The sequence below is a fragment of the Camelus bactrianus genome, chromosome 7 (genome assembly GCF_048773025.1).
Source record: "Camelus bactrianus isolate YW-2024 breed Bactrian camel chromosome 7, ASM4877302v1, whole genome shotgun sequence".
NCBI classification, from domain to species: Eukaryota; Metazoa; Chordata; class Mammalia; order Artiodactyla; family Camelidae; genus Camelus; species Camelus bactrianus.
The window spans coordinates 82,247,254-82,260,761 of NC_133545.1; positions in this window are offsets into that span (position 1 = coordinate 82,247,254).

Sequence of the window (13,508 nt, forward strand, 5' to 3'; positions counted from 1 at the left end):
GTTTTTCATTAAGTCAGACATTAAAGAGATTTGCAAAAATGTAAAGGAATGCTATTTTTTTTTTTTACAAACACATTTCTTTTGGAGAGCATACTTGTAAATCAGAATATATAATTTATGTTCACATTGAATGGCTTTGCTATCAGGTTTTTAAATTAATTATTAAATAAGTATTTAATTTTTGGGTTCTAATTTCCAGTGCAATAACTATTAGCAGGTATAATACACCTAAATAAAGGTTCTTGGGATTGTCAATAAATTGTACAGTGTGAAAGGTTCCTGAAACCAAAAAATTTGAGAACCACTGTTGTTATGTGTGTCTGAAGCAGAGAAGGGTTAACCAAAGGGACAAAAAGCTGTGAGCAATACAGAGCAGCCCCCAGGGGCTAGTAACTCAGTTAGGGCTACCAGTTTGAGTTTTAATGCCCAGAGAGGGTTTCTGTTTCTTGTTTCTGAATAAAGGGAGGTGAATGGGAGGTATTTGAATAAAGCCAAGACTATGGAACACCTGCAGCCCTGGAGAAAGGGGTATATTGTTACAAAACAAAACTTGAGTCCACTCATCAGTGCAAAACCAAGCCAAGCTACTGACACAGGCTTGTGGTGAAGGAAAGTACAGCATTTATTGCAAGGTACCCAACATGGGGATTGGGCATCCATGCTCAAATGATCTCAACATCCAGAAGGTCTTGAGGGAAGGACTTTTAAAGGCAAGGTGAGGAAGAGGGTTGCAGGGTGCCCGATCATCTGGTGAACATTCTTCTGATTGGTTGGTGGTGAGGTCACAAGGCGATATTTCAGGAGTCAACATCATCAAACTTCTGTTCAAACCAGTCTGGGGTCTGTGTGCTTGTGGACAGCATCCAGTTACCTTCTTCCACCCGGTGGGGGTTTTAGTACCTGCAAAACGAGTCAAGGCCCAGGCTATTAACAATAGCCCTGGAGGAAGAATTAAATGTCCTTGACTTTGTTTTATGGCTCAGTTATGATTATTTTGCTTTGCTTGACTGTTTCCCATTGTTTCTGCATTTTCTCACTTCTTTGATTGAATTTTCTCTTTGGAACTCGAGGAAGGAGTTTAGGAGGCTGAAGCTTTTCTACAAATAAGAGGCAGGGGACACTGGGGTCTGCTCCCTGGGAAGGCCCTGCAGGGTCCTGCTTAGTTTCAATATTAAGCTCCCTTTAATTGAGGGATGACCAGGAAGCCCATCCAGGCCATGAATATAACATGGAAAACCAAATCTTTGTGAGAAATTGAATCTCTGGGCCTGTACCTGAATTGGAATCCTAACCCTCAAGGGGTGACAAGTCACAAGCCAAGGCATTAGTATAAGAATTGGTTCAGAGTGGTTGATACTCCTGGGGCACCAAGTAGAAGCAAATGCAGGGGGAGCATTTGCACTTAGTGGCAGAGCACATGCCTAGCCTGCCTAAGGTCTTGAGTTCAATCCCCAGTACCTCCATTAAAATAAGTAAGTAAATAAATAAACCTAATTACCCCCCAACAAACAAAAAATAAATAAAATAAAATTTAAATTAAAAAACCTCTTCTGAGAAGCTCTTTAGTGACTTAGTGTCCATGAAATTCAATATGGGCTTTGGGAAAACCAGGTTGTCTAACTTGAAATATCTGCAAAAGATTTTCCCTCTTTTTCTAACATCCATGATGAGAAGGGAACTTCCTTAATCTGATAAAGGATTGAAAAAACACAAACACCTACAAAAAGTGTCCATAAATGTGCAACCTTAGAAGCAATTCCTTACCTACCTGGAAAAAGACAAGAATATTCAATATTTCTGCTTCTTTTTCTCATGTAATTGGGGTTCTAGACAGTGCACTAGGACCAATTAAAAAAAAAAAGAGGAAAGAAATAAAGTTTCCTTTTTTCCCCAAATTATTTGAAATAATGAATTCGGCAAGGTTTCTACATGTAAAAATGATTATATGCTTATATGCAAGCAACAAATAATTACAAATGCAAATAAAACAGAATTAGTATGCCACCACAATCTTTCAGGTAACTAGGAACAAAAGAAAATTTAAAAAAAAAGTTAAAGACAACCTAAATAGATGGAGAGCTATGCCACGTTTTATTTTCAGAGAAAAAAAGACTCCATGGAAATTCGCCCAAAATAAATGTATAAATTCGGTGTAATTCCAAATAATGTCCCAACGTGATTTTTCACTTTACAAGAAGATGCTGAAATTCATATGAAGATTACATGGCCAAGTACATTCAGGACAGTTTTGAACAAAAATAAAAATAAAGAGGGACACATTTTACTAGATACAAAGATTTATTATAAAGCAATAGTAATTGTCGGTGTAGTGTCAGTTCCCAGGATGGACCAACAGGCCAATGGAATAAAATTAAAAGCCCAGAAAAAAAAAACCTACATATGTAAAGCAGTGAAGAAAAAAGAAACTAACAAATAAAATATCAGACTTTCCACTTGGAATAAAGATAAAATGAGATCCCCCCCCCTCATTCCATAAGCAAAACTAAATTCTAGATTGAGCAAAACAATAAAACTTATAAAGAATATCTTGATGATACTGAAACAAAAAGTGATATATTAAACTTTATACAAAGAGCAAAAACACAAAGAAGAGATTGGAACGGTTTTACTGCGGATCAAATAATCCCCAGAATTCAGGATTTAGATGACAAAGGTATATTTTTGGATCATGCTCCACTTCCTTCAGGATCTGGCACAGAGGTGTGCTCACTGGAGGTGAAGGCCTGGATTGCCAGTGCAGCCACCATCTCGAAGGGACAAGGTCTAGTGAGTGGCAGTGGGCGTGCCGCTGTAAATTCGACCCCAATGCAAACAAACGCCATTTACACTGACGATGGTGCCACGGAACCAATAAACTATTTGAACACACAGACATCCTGATTTGGGTCTTTTAACTTGATAATAATCAGAGCCACCTCTGCAAACTACTATTCATTCATGATTAATTTATGCTTAAGAATTATTGTGAATATATTCAATGAAGTGTAAGATTATTCTTTCTCTACACGTCATTTCGTTGTATTGAAACAGAACTCTAAAAGTTTCAGAGAACCTTAGAGGAATCAAAGTTTGAATTCAATTCTGTTCAGAGACTTTGAAGAAGTGATTTTTTTAAATCTTTTTAAAATTTCATCTTTTTATTTAATTTTTAAAAAAATTTATTGAAGTATAGTCAGCTTACAATGTTGTGTTAATTTCTGGTGTACAGCATAGTGTTTCTGTTATATTCATTTTCATATTCTTTTTCATTATAGGTAATTACTAGATATTCAATACAGTTCCCTGTGCTATCCAGTAGGACCTTGTTGTTTATCTACGTTTTATATAGTAGTTTGTGTCTGCTAATCCCAAACTCCTAATATATCACTCCTCACCCCCTTTCCCCCTGGTGACCACTAAGTTTGTTTTCTATGTCTGTGAGCCTGATTCTGCTTTGTAAATAAGTTCATTTGTGCCATTTTTAAGATGATTTTAAAGTGATTTTAATCTTGACTTCACATTTTCTGTTGTGAGCTGAGGAGTTTGGGAGGACTGTTTCTAACAATCCTTCTAACTTGTTGACATCCCTAACTCTGTATTTCTACAACTTAGTGAAGGGGGCACAGTGTTAAAGATTAATTTTAGAATTCCAAGCTGGGAATTCACTGTCTCCCCAAAGCTGACAGCATGATTTCTTTGATACATTAAATTCATTTTCTCCCTTTTCAGTTAACTCTGAAAATTTTGATTCGGTTAACTTTTCTTCCAGCCAGGCAGTGATATCATTCTTTTGAAGGCTGGGCTGTAATTAGTTGATGGAAGAAACCACCAAATGAAACCATTGGCTAATTATTGAGTGGAAAACTTGGTTAAGGCAGTTTGGGTCCACTGGTGAGTTAACAATGGATGTAATAAGGATTGCCAGCCAAGAATCCTCTGAGCTAATTTGGCCATCCTGCAAGTACCATACAAAAGTTCAAACAGAATGTCTTCTGAGATTGCCAATTTTTCTTTTATTTCCAAGTTGAAGGGTTAATGAGGAGGAGGGATTGGAAACTAATAGGAAAGAATCCTCTTTCTGAGCCTGAGAGGCAAACCATTCAAGGAAACCAAAATGTACACCCTAGTAGAGGTGACAGAAATGCTCTGTGGGACCAAGAACGAAGTCATTGCTGAGGCCATCTCAAAACTGATTAATTCTCTTAAGATCACCTGCAGCTCTTGCTAAGATGTGGTTAGCAACGTATAAATTGTGTCTTTGGAACAACCCAACTTTCTGGAACCCACTTGCAGGGTCAAAGACTGTTTTGAGAAGAAGAAGGGGCCATAAGGACAGAATTTGCCACGTAACTCTTTCATTCCCGTTCATTAAATAAATTCACATCCATGTGTAAGATGCTGTCAATATTGTGTCTCATTTGTGAGAAAGCTCACGTAGACGCATCATTACAGGTGGACACATTTTCATTAAAGCACACATGGAAGAATGTGCACATTTTAATATAAAATACACCAAACCTCTAGACCTCCCAGCCATTACACACAAGCCATAATTATACTTGTGTGTTAAATGAAGCCTTTATTAGGCGTAAAATTCCCAGCAGTTGCAGGACAGAAGCAGAAGCCCTCCTCTCCAGGGGGTGAATCAAGTCCATATGGTGGTCGGAGAAAAACACTTCTTCCACGAGAAAGCCAAAGAGTAAGACTTATTAACATGCCCCCTGCTTGTTTTGCTGAGCTGGTGTCCCCATCCTCTTAGATCTCTGGGCTAGATCAGGATTACACGAGGCAGGCATCAAACAGGAAAGCAGAGAGTCCTCGAAGGAGATCCCAGGTGCTACTGGCATAAACCTACCTTAGACAGATCTTAAGTGATAGTGCTTCTTGCTTTAAGCGTGGGTGGGACAAAGTCAAAGTCAGTTACAAAAGGAAGGTCTACATAATATATTTTTAATAGATTATTTTTTAGAGCAGTTTTAGGTTCACAGCCAAGTGGAGTGGAGAATACAGGAGTTTCCCCTACACCCCCTGCCTTCCCCCAACACACGGCCTCCCCTGTTATTAGCATCCCCCATCAGAGTGGTACCTTTTTTACAATGTATGAGCTGACGTGGACAGGTTACTATCACCTGGAGTCCACAGTTCATCTTCGGACTCACTCTTGGTGTTGTACATTCTGTGTGGAAGTGGACAAATGCATAATGGCATGTATCCACCATGATAGTACCATACAGAGTAGTTTCATTGTCTTAACCATCCTCTATGCTCAGCCTATTTATAAAAATTTTTCCAAAAAATTGTAACACGGATGTAAATTCTCTTTTGCAATGCTGCACATGTATGAAGAGGTGAGGGAAGGAAAGGACTGAGTTCTCACTTTGTTCCATGCTGCGGTAAAGAAGAACGCTCTCTGCTTTGTTTTCTGCTTGTTCTCACACCAGCCAGGGCAAGATCACAAGCTTCCTTTTCCTGGGTGGTGAGGCCCTCTTGTGTCAAAGTTCCAGGTGCAGTTAGAATCTTGTGTGTTTGAATCTACAGATCCCTTCTTGGAGAACTGCCCCTCCAGCAACCTGGCTGAGCCCTGCTTCTCTCCTCCAGCTTCTGCCCCTCAGGCATTGATCTCCCATGGGAAGCTCTCTTCCATCCCAGTCCTACTAAAAAAACAATGCAGATGAGTGTAACAGTGACAACGTGTTGACCGAAGTCATGCATGTATAAATCTGTGTACCTAGACGTGTATTTAGTTGATATCTGTTTACAGTTCATATTAGAGACGAAGTCCCTAAGGGTATGTCCTAGCCTTTCTGCAAGGACCAGTTACAGGAGCAGAATTCTAAGAAGGTTAGATCCAAAAAGGAATCCTCTATTTCCTTATGTCCAAGTATGTGATTTTAAATTTAAAATCAATTGTGAAAGAGGAAGCTTCTTTGAAAGGTGTCTATCAGCTAAGCAAATATAACCTTGCACTTTGCAAGGAGAGGCACAATGAACACAGTCCATGAATGCAACCCAGAGGATTGCCAAGAAGGCATTACGAAAGCAAAGATGGGCTTTCCAGGGGGACCGTTTTTTGTTTTTTGATATCTAGAAGTACCTTGTTATTTGCTAAGGTAAAACAAACAACAACAAAATCCATCCAACCCAACGTAAATAAAACAAACCAAAAACATATCAGGGCATGTTGAAAGGGGATTTCCCTGTGGGTGGGAACTGAAGTTAAGACCCCAAATTATAGGCAAATGGCACTAAGTTCAGTGTTCTGCTGGCAGTTTTGGCCAGCCATCTCACCAGAAGGCTTCCAGACAGTTGGCAGGAAAGTCCATCATCACTCTAAGGGAGGCCTTGGAGAAGGGAGCTGACAGGGGCAGGCTGAGCCTGGGAAGAGAGATTACTTTCTCCTCTGTAGCCTTGCATGAGGAACGGGCTTTGAGTTGCTGCTAATTCCTCTCCCATATGCTTGGCAGGAACTCTTCATAAAGAGAGTTCCTGCAGGACAGGGAGACAGGACATTCACAGGACTGCTTAGTCAGTCTATTTCCTGACCCGCTCCTGGGCTCTTAAGGCTGTGAGAACCTAAAAGAAATTTAGGAGAGATATTTTGATAGAGCTCTGTGTGTGGAAAGGCCAGAGCTATGCCAGTTCTGGAGAGCTATAGAAACTGAATAGCATTGACATGAGCAGTGGATGGTAGAAGAGTTTGGGATTAGAGGGACTGGTCCCAGGCATGATATGATGCTTCCCACTGGAGATGCAGCCCCACTACCAGGGATGCCCAGTGTATGGAGGGGGGGAGCGTTGTCAGTGGGGCCTCTTAGAGCCTCCGCTGTTTCCTCCAGCACAAACAAAGGACATATGCCTTTCTTCTTCCCCTCTTCTGCTTCTTACAGAGGGGCTCCTGCCCAGAAGAGGCTGAGGGTGAGCTTGGTCCTGCCTCCCTGCCCCAATCACAGCTCCAACCTGCATTAAGGAGAGGAGAAGAGAACACTGAATTCCAAAATCAAGTACTATTCCAATGACTGAAGGTGCCTGTGAAAGACACAGAGTTGGGCACAGTGGTCATTATGAGGGTCAAGGAATGAGGATTTGGTGGTAAGAAATGGGACATTATTTAGCAGAAATAAAACTTGCAGGTTTTGGTTCTTCAATATATCTTTCAAGGGCTAGACTTTAAATCCAGTCCATCTTCTTATAGTAGGGAAGAACATATCTGACTCCATATTGGAGCTACTTTTTTTACTTTAATCTTTGTATTCTATTGCTTTTGCTGCAAGTTAACCACTAAAGGGATGTTGCCTATAGCTTAAAGTATACATAATGACCCATCTCAAGGAACTCTGCCTGAGCAGTAAGCTAAAATACCTTTGTTTAGCTCACAGGAAACATGATGACCAGGCCCACCTATGAATGGCTGCAGGAAGGAAGAAATTAACACATCCTCACTGGAAACTGACTGGAACCAGGAAATATCTGCAATAACTTATTGCCTTAAAAAAAAATTACCTCCTCATCTCCCCTTCTTTTCTCTATAAAAAACCTAGCATCCAAACTTGGACAAGATGGTTCTTTGGGACACTAGTCCACCATCTTCTTGATCTGCTGGCTTTCCAGATAAGGTTGCTTTTCCTTGCCCCAACAACTCATCTCTTGATTTATTGGCCTGTCCTGCAATAAGCAGTCTGAGCTTCGACTTGGTAACGTTCTCAGAACATGTGAAAACTCCAGCACCATTCCTGGAACAGGGCGAGTGACGCACATTTAACAAGGTTGAATTTGAAGAGAAAGATAAATGCTTAGCCACACCCCCTGCTTCCTTGAGCTGGGACTTGAAAAAGATGGCAGCCCCAAAGAACAGACTCCAGGGATTTTTTTTAAAATTAATTTAATTTTTTGAAATGTAGTTGATTTACAATGTTAGTTTCAGGTGTATAGCAAAATGATTCAGTTATACATGCACATACATACATATTTTCTTTTCAGATTCTTTGCCATTATATGTTATTACAAGAAATTGAATATAGCTCCCTGCGCTGTACAGTATAAAGTTGTTGCTGATCTATTTTACATACAGTAATGTGGATCTGTTAATCACAAACTCCTAATTTATCCAAACTCTCTAATTTAACCCTTTCCCTTTGAGTAACCATCGTTTGTTTTCTATCACACTTCAGTATTTAGTGTGCTATTGAGAAGTAGCATCATTCATATAACACTTTCAGGGATTGAGCCCTGGAAATAATAATGGAATATTCTTGTAATCAAAACACGGCCACCTATGGGTGGGTCTAGTCTACTCTAGTCATTGGAATAAAATGGCCTGTGTCCCTGAAGAATGAGATGCTATTTACTCCAGTTGCTGAAGATGTCATAGATGACAGCTCTCAGTTAACATCCCTCTCTGGGGCTTGTGCTGAAGACGGATGACTCAGCCAAGCTCATTATCCCTTCCTAGATACATGCAGCATCTGAAGCCCCAATTTAGGGCAACTTACTCTGGATTCAGAACAACCCTGCAGGCCCATTCCAGCCCTGGGGCTCCCCAGCAGAGAGGTGGAGGTCCTCCTGGGATCGCATCTCATTTCAACTTCTTCCTCTAAACCAGAGTCAACAATTCCAGTCCACTGGCCACATCTGGCTTGCTGCCTGGTTTTGAGTGGTCCATGAGCTAAGAATGGCTTTGACATTTTTAGAGGGTTGAAAAAAAATCAGAAGGAAGATGCTGTTTTGTGACATGTAAAAATTATATGAAATTAAAATTTGTGTCCGTAAGTGAAATTTTAGTGGGACACAGCCCAGCTCATCTGTTTATAGATTTTCTGTGGCTGCTTTTATGTTACAACAGTAGACCTGAATAGTTGCCCCAGAGGCCATCTGCAAAGCCCAGAGCGTTTACTATCTGGTCCTTTATAGAATAAGCTTGCTGACTTCTGTTTTAACCCAATCTTGCTTCCTTTGCACCTCGCAGGCGTTGGTCCTGCGTACATGCTCTGATGAGCTTCCATCCAGCAAGTTCCATCTCAAAGTCTGCTTCCTGGGGTCCCTGAGTGGGGAGGAGTGGCATTTGTGGTTATTAAGTTCTCAAAGACAGGACCTTGAATTCCACGGTCTTGGACATTTCAACACAAGAAGTACTAAACACATTTTCAATAACAGTGATTTTCCAACTTCCATCAGCTTTGTGGCATCTGTTGTTTATTAATGATTTTGAAAAAAGCAGTGCCTGTATACAGTTATTACCGTAATTGAAATGTATTTTCGTGTCCTGATTGGATTGGATTAGTGTTTGTTTTCCATTCTGGTTATTCATGCTGATTGAAATGAGAGCCTCTCCACTGGTGGAGCATGTAAAACCCACCCTTGGCACATTAGGTGGGCACATGATCTAGGCTGACCATTGTGGGTACCGCATCCCCACATCCCCAGAACCACACCCTCAAACCACAGTGAAGGGGATGGAACCCTAGTCAGGCCAGCAAGAGCCCAGCCCAGATTTTTGTTCTTGGGGCTTTTGGAAGAGGGGACTCACTAAACCAGTGGGATGTAAACCTGGAAATGTTGTGGACCACAGTGATGAAGACCCGCCCGCCAGGAGAGACAGAAGTCAAGTCCTACCACAAGTGAGGACCTTTTGGCTCCATTCCCAGCCGTGATTTGTCAACAAATTTTTTATTGCATAAGCCAGTTTCAGTTGGCTTTTGGTACTTGGAGGTGACGGAATCCTAACTGATGTGGAGATTTCTTTCTGTCCCCAGGGTTTTCACGTGCAGCACTCTTTGATCCCGACAACATTCTGATCTAAATATTTTCACACTAGAAGACACCAAGGCTCATGGAGAAGAAACCTGCCCAAAGTGTTGTATCTGAAACTTGAACTCCTGCCATTTCACTCTAGATGCCTGTTTTTTCTACAGTAGGATGTACACGATTGTTTATTTCTCAACTGCACATTACCAGGCAACAGAAAAAATGCTTGCTGAAATTCACAATCAATAAGAAAAAAAGAAAAACAACCATTATGCTATGGCTGAAAATGTATGATGCGGAAACTTAGTTACCTTCATTGGTCAGCAGGAATGGCAAATTATTTTAAGAAAAATGTCCAAAGGATTTCAAGTATATTAGAGAAGACTTGAAGAAAATGACATTTTGAAGATGTCATACTAAACAAGTTGGAAATATGTGCATCTGATTTTCTTTAAACCCCCTGAGGTCTTGAAGCTTAAAACACAGAGCTCCTGGCATATGTGAATTGCCTTTTGCTTTGCTTTATTTTGGAGGTCTGACTGCTTACCCCGCCACCGCTGATCTGGGCTTTCTTTTTTCAGAGAGACAATAAATCCACCTTCCATAGAGATTTAATTATGTTTCCAAATTAAAACAGAGGCATCGATTCTTCGGGTCACCTAGGTGATGCATGCTGACTGTAAAATAAGAAAAAGAATAGAAAATTTCAGCAGGTAAACTCGGCTCAACATCTCTGCCACCCAGTGAGAACCCGTGTTAAAATGTGGACGACATTTTCCAGACATTGGACCTGCTCGCTCCCTTATTTCCGTGGAGAAGAAGCGTAAAAGCTCCTAGCGATGCTGACTTTCTGAGCCACTGCTGTGCGTGCCATTCCACAGTCTGACCCTTCTTTTTTTTCTTTGCCTGTGTTCCTTTTAGAACCACGTGCAGGTACGCATGTGTCTATGTATGTATGTATATGTGTGCGTGTATACATCCATGTATACAGTGTATATGTGTGCTTGTACGTGTACATGTGTATATATAAGTACGTGCTGTATATGTGTACAGGTACATGTGTGCATGAATGTATGTGTCCCATATGAAAGCTTATGTACATAATTATGTGCATATATACATATACATGTACACCTATAATACACATTTACAGATACTCTGTTTACCTTCTGCTTCCCAGATTTCTGATGATGGAGAACTTTGGAGTACTTTTCCTTCTGTGCTTGTTCATAAAGTCCATGATAACCTTGTGCTTCCCATGTTTTTTTTTTTCTTAATTGAAATATAATTGGTTTACTATGTTGTGTCAATTTCTGGTATACGGCATAATGTTTCAGCCATACGTATACATACATATATTCCTTTCCAGATACTTTTTCATTATAGGTTACTACAAGATATTGAATATAGTTCCCTGTGCTATACAGTAGAACCTTGTTTATCTATTTTATATATAGTAGTTAATACCTGCAATTCCCAAACCTCCAATTTATCCCTCTCAACCCCTCTTAACCCCCTGGTAACCATAAGTTTGTTTTCTATGTCTGTGAGTCTGTTTCTGTTTTGTAAATAAGCTCCTTTGTCTCATTTTTTTTAGATACTAGATATAAGTGATATCATATTGTATTTTTCTTTCTCTTGCTTACTTCACTTCGTATGACAATCTCCAGGTCCATCCATGTTGCAGCACATGGCATGATTTTATTCTTTTCTATGGCTGAGTAGTATTCCATTGTGTCTACATATGTATGTATGTGCATATACATACCACAACTTCTTTATCCATTCATTTTCGATGGACATTTAGGTTGTTTCCATGCCTTGGCTATTGTAAATAGTGCTGCTGTGAACATTGGGTTCTCCAGTGAAGACATAAAAATGGCCAATAGGCACATGAAAAAATGCTCAATATCACTAATTATCAGAGAAACGCAAATCAAAACTACAGTGAGGTATCACCTCACACCAGTCAGAATGGCCATCATTCAAAAGTCCACAAATGACAAATGCTGGAGAGGCTGTGGAGAAAAGGGAACCCTCCTACACTGCTGGTGGGAATGTAGTTTGGAGCAGACATTATGGAAAACATATGGAGATTCCTCAAAAGACTAAAAAGAGACTCACCAAATGATCCAGCAAGTCCCATGCCTGGATAAATATCTGAAGAAAACTAATTCAAAAAGATAGCTGCATCCCATGTTTTTTGATATGAGAATCCTTTGTAAACATCAGAATGTTGACCCTCATACAGCACGTGTCCTGTAAGTAAACACTGATTGACAAAGTCCTATGAATCCACAGATGCTTTTAAAGTGATTTTTTAAATGAATCAAAATGATATCTATATACATTAGAACTGGCAAGAGAGGATATACGTGAGAAAATGCATCATTTCTTCTACCTATACATCACATGATCGCTGACTGATGCTCACGCATCTACTGAATAAAAGAGATGGTGTTCTTTTATACACACAACTCATTCTTCACAACACATAATTTACTGGATTTAAAGACGAATACAATGATGCTTGCGTGATAAGGAATTGGAGGGCCTTTCACCAATTCACAGATTTCTCAGTGGTCCAAGGCCCTGAGGTTGAGAATTACCCTCCTGAAGAAATTTTTTTGGCCAAATCTCCACCCTTCCCTTCCACACACAAGAATTAGCGTGAAGTCCTTTGGACACTGCAAGTTCTTCATCCTGAGTGGTTAGTCACTACACACCGTGGAAGACAGGATGCATATTCCTTTTTGGGTTCAGCATGTGACATGGACTCTTTGATAAGTTTATATAAAAGTCAAATATCCATTTGGAATCAAAAGTAAAGGTAATAGAACCCAAACCAGACATGCTGGTGTCTCTCCACGGGCAGGCTTGCCCCCCCCCCCCCGGCCAGCCTCCCCCCAGCCCCGAGCCCCTCTCCATCTCCAGCACAGTCACTGCCATCTTGGAGTTCAAGGTCATGCTGCCCTAGTCCAGGGCCTCAGATTCCCAACTTCTTGTTCCTGAATCAACCCATTGTGTGAACCCTATAAAGTTGTTCATACTCAAGTTGTAATAATTTTATTGACCAGCCTAAAACTTAGTGGGGTACAAATATCATTAAATGGTTTTATTATAGCCTAACCATGGCCTTGAGCTATGGAAATTCCCTTTTCTATTTTCTACATGTCTGCCTCAAGACATAGAGTCCAGGCCAGTCCAGACCAATAAAACAGTTTTAGTCTAGAGTCCTTATCTTTAGAAATATACACTGAACTATTTACAGATGAAATAAAATTATGCTAGAGATTTGGTTAAACTTAAGGCTAGGGAGTAATGATAGGGTACAGACGAACCCAGACGAGACCAGCTGATAGTGGTTGAAGTTGGGTGACAGGTATACACAGTGAGTCTTTACACAGTTTCTACTTTGGAAGATGTTTGAAAATTTCTTTAAGAAAAAAGTTTAAAGAATGCATTATAATTATCACCCTAATTATACATGCATACTAAATTGCAACAAATAAAACATTTATAATAAAGAAAACCATTGGTGCCAGAAAAACTGCTTTAAAATCTTATTCAACCCAACACACATGCACGGTCCCCTGAACACAGGCTCCCGTGAGTCCCTTGGAGAGAGGGCTCTGCGCTGTTGTCACCTTACCTTCCTCCTCCTTTCCACCTCTTCCCGTGTCATTTCCAGGTCTTCTGGTGTTGGGGTTGGGAGGAGCGATGAGGGGGGAAGTGGGTGACATCCCCCTCTCGGTGTTTTTGCTTCT